The sequence below is a fragment of the Momordica charantia genome (assembly GCF_013281855.1).
Source record: "Momordica charantia cultivar OHB3-1 chromosome 9 unlocalized genomic scaffold, Mcharantia_2.0 BLBB01000009.1, whole genome shotgun sequence".
NCBI lineage: Eukaryota > Viridiplantae > Streptophyta > Magnoliopsida > Cucurbitales > Cucurbitaceae > Momordica > Momordica charantia.
Genome location: NW_028275167.1, coordinates 28,240,110 through 28,244,212, shown reverse-complemented (window position 1 = coordinate 28,244,212; position 4,103 = coordinate 28,240,110). Strand labels below are relative to the sequence as shown.

At 31.1% G+C, this 4,103-nt stretch overlaps 1 non-coding gene across 1 annotated transcript; it reads left to right on the top strand.

Moving 5' to 3' along the window:
- Positions 1–3,008: 3,008 nt before the first annotated feature.
- TRNAT-AGU (transfer RNA threonine (anticodon AGU)) lies at positions 3,009–3,082 on the top strand. Its single transcript has one exon. It is a non-coding gene; the product is annotated as a tRNA-Thr (tRNA).
- Positions 3,083–4,103: the final 1,021 nt, after the last annotated feature.

Below are 4,103 nucleotides of genomic sequence, written 5' to 3'. Positions count from 1 at the left end.
AAGCACGTCCTAATAGTTATATAAGAAAACTAATATTTGTTGCTTCATCGCATGATCCCATGTCTCCGAACTTTTCCCTTTTTAATATTTTTTCTTCTTCTTCTTCACCTTCTATTTTATTTATTTATTTTAAATTAGTGTTTTCCGCTTTCTTTGACTTTATATGTATATTTTTTTTTTATATCCGTGAGTATTCGGGTCACCTTATGCATACATCGACTAATTTCACCGTATAACTGATCCTATAACATTTGGTGTTGAAAAACATATAAGAATTACTAATTTTTAATCTAAGTACCCATCACGAGATTTGAACTCATCACGAAGTTCTCCACCCTCTATGACGTGATATTTTATAAGTTACTATTTTCAAGGACATAAGATTTATTTCTCTATAGAATATTTCTAATTTTATGTCTTTAACTTAGTTGAAAAAATAAAAAAGGATACTGCTAAATTCAAAACTTGAAGATAACATGGATGTATAATTTTTTACTCTACTTCTTTATCAACTAAACTAAGTTTCTAAATTTTAAAATCTTATTTTTGCCACGATTTAATGTTCTCAAGACACAAGCATGGTTATTGACCATTAGTATCAAAATTTACAAAAAATCAACCAAAATTTAATGAGAACCCTGAATTTTTTTAACTATATCCTGATTTCACTAGTTACTCTTCAGTTCAAAGGTACACTTAACCATTTTCTCTCTCTCTCCCGATAAGCAGAGGCGCAAAACTACCGATTAAAAGACCATGTAAATTTTTTTCTTTTTACGAGAAACAAAGACCTATATTTATAGTTCCCAAGGGATAGTTTGAGTGGCTTGTGATATTGAAAGCCTTGAATTCAAGTTACCTGGGACGCAATTTTCATCAAACAATGACTTTTTACCTACTATATATATTAATAAAAATAATTGTAAATGGAAAATACACATGCAAGAGTATCCCTATCAACTATATCAACAAGGTTATGTGAATCAATTTTTTCATTCTCATGATGGTATTTACGTAGGAATGTCAATCAAATGGTGGGACCCACCCAATTTTTTTTATTCTCGTGTATTAACGAGACTCATTTAATTGTTTTATATATTTTTCATTTATACTACTAATAATTTTTCTTCCAATAAAAATTTATATATATTTTATTAGTTTATGTGGTTTTATTATAAAATATTATAAATTTATATTTAATTTTCAATTTTTTAATTTAGTTTTGTTATTGTTAATTAATACCCATAGATTTTAAAATACAATTAATTATTAGAATAATAAAATTTAATAACATTATTGTTAAATATTATAATAATAAAATTTAATAATATTTTATATTAAAAGAGGATGGTTATAATAGAAAATTAATATTCCAGTAGATATAATTTATTTTAATTATTAATTATTAATTAATATTAATATTAAATAAATTGTTGTGATTAAAAAATATTTGTGTATTTTGCACTCAATATATGGGCAAGAAGTAGTCCCAGAACAAATCGAACAAAACTAAAAAAAGATCGATCTAAGTGTATTTTGCACGATTAAGAAAAAGTTCGAGAACAAACAAACAAAAATAAAAAGACATAGATGAAATCGCTTGACGTATGGGAACCACCTCTCTACGGCGAGCCGTCGGCGACGGAATACCGAAGTGATGGACGACGACAGAAGATAGCAGTGACGACGTTTCTATTTATAAAAGGATTTTTCAAATGGAAACCTCCCAAATTTGAGTGGAATTTGATTTTTTCAGTTGAATGCTTAGGGAGATGGAGATCGAATCCACGAAGGTAATGGACGGCCACAGAAGCGACAGATGGAGGATGGAAGATGTCTTCTTCTACTGACCACGATGAACTAGAGAAGAGAAGAAAAGTATTTGTAATTAAAATATATTATTATTGTATTTATAATTAGTTATATAGAACAAAAGTGTATACTAATAATTGTCATACGAGAGTTTGACTAACCATCAATACACAAAATATCCTTTACCTACCAAAGATGGAATCAGACAAGCAAAGGGAGGTCTCACCAGCAAAGAATGACACAAATAAACCCAAACGAAAGAAGAACGAACTGAATCAAACACGAACTGACGAAGAAAAGAACACCACCTTCTAATTAACTCTTGCTCTCTTTTGCTGATCTTCCCTATTTCTTCTCACTCGTCTGCACTTCCTCCTTTTTTTTCTTTGTTCTTCGGCTGAGACCCATGCATGGCAAGATTTAGTTATTTTGGCCATATAATAATACAAATGTGCTAAAACAATTGGCCCTTATACAATCGGACCCAATAAGGAGGAAGCTATGATAGAGATGGAAAATTGAACTCCACCTATTCGATGGATGATTGAGCTTCGACAGATACATCATTGGTATTTAACTTTAGTATCCATTAGTGTACATGTTTGTTTATTCTTGGTTTATCATTGACGTACCGAGAATAAGAAATTGTATATGAATGATATTTGACTATATTCTGTATTGGTGATTGTTTATATGCTCATCTTCTATTAGGTCAATTACTAATATACGTTATCAATAAAATAAAAATGATATATCAACGGTATTTAACTTTCTATCAACTATTATGCATACGTGCTCATTTGTAATTATGTCTATTAGTGATATACTTTATCAATAAAATAAAAATGGTACATCATCATTATACATATAATATAACAAAAAAAAAATAAAAATAAAAAAGAGGTATACCAACCATATTTGATTTCGTTTTATATACTATTAGAACTAACACTGATATTATACCATATAATTTTAATAGATATAAAAATGTTATATTAGTGATAGACGTAAAATAGTATATTAATAATAGACGTAAAAATGGTATCTCAGTGTTATAAAGAAAATTATATAAAAGTGTCCAAGTAGAATCTAGGAGCCGAAAAATCGAAAATCTTTTTGGCCATCGTTGTAAATAAAACAACTTTGTCAGCCTATATTTTGAATAGCTAAGGTTTTAGCACTTTGCCCTCAAACTTGCTCTCGTAGCTCAGTTGGTTAGAGCACCCGTTTAGTAAGCGGGAGGTCTTGAGTTCGACTCTCAACGAGAGCAGATTTAATTAACCAACTTTCTCTTCTTTGCTCGCTCGACAAAAATGCCGCGAAATGCGAAAAATCACGTGCAAGTTTATGAAATTCCCATCCCACCCCTGTTGTAAAACCCTAGCTGATTTATTTTTTATTTTTTTTCAGTACAAACACTACCAGAATTTAAAATATCACAACGTGCCAGAGTGAGTTTTTTCCCCTTCCTTTTTTTTAAAAGAAGACTACAAAGTGCCAGAGTTAATGTGGGTCTAAACCGACCGATCCACGTAGGTTTGGTCAGTTTTTTTTTTCATTAAATTTTTCTAATTTGTTTATTCACCTCTAAGTTTTTATGATATTTCCATAATACATATAAAGAAACTCCATTTTTATGATGAAGAAATAACAAACTTCAAATCCTCCGCTGTTTTTCCAAACACCACTTCTTTAATGCTATTACCCGCACGCCTCCACCACAGAGTTCCAGCCGCAGTGGCACACAAAATCCCAATCCTGAAATGCTTCAATAATATTTTGGGCTGCGGGGCTAAGGATGTTCATGGGGACTCCCCGCCGCCATTTTTTAAAAAAATATTTTTTTCTGAAAGAAAATTTATTTGATTACTTCAATTTAGTAAAATTCTTCAAAGTATTTATGTTAGGTGGGTGGATCGAGAAAAATATATGATTTTTTTTAGTATAGATACATATAAGTAAGGAGATTCATTGCTCAGTCCTTATGGGGACCAACCTAAATTGGTTGGGAAATCCCCGTTCAAATTCCACCGCGGGCGGCCACCTAAACGGGGACCTCTTTTTTTTTAACATTGTCTTGGCGAGCTCTAGAAATGGCAGGAGTGCCAACCATGGGAACATCACAACTTTTTTGCTCTGCTTTTCGGCTTCATCTTCCATGGCGAGAAGTTGAGAAACTAAACTCTCGCCCTCTCACCCTCGACTAAATCTAGCGGCTTCAAAGTTTCATGTTTTTTTTTTCAATTTCTTCATAAATTATTTCATATGGTTGATGACTCAAAACTTAATAT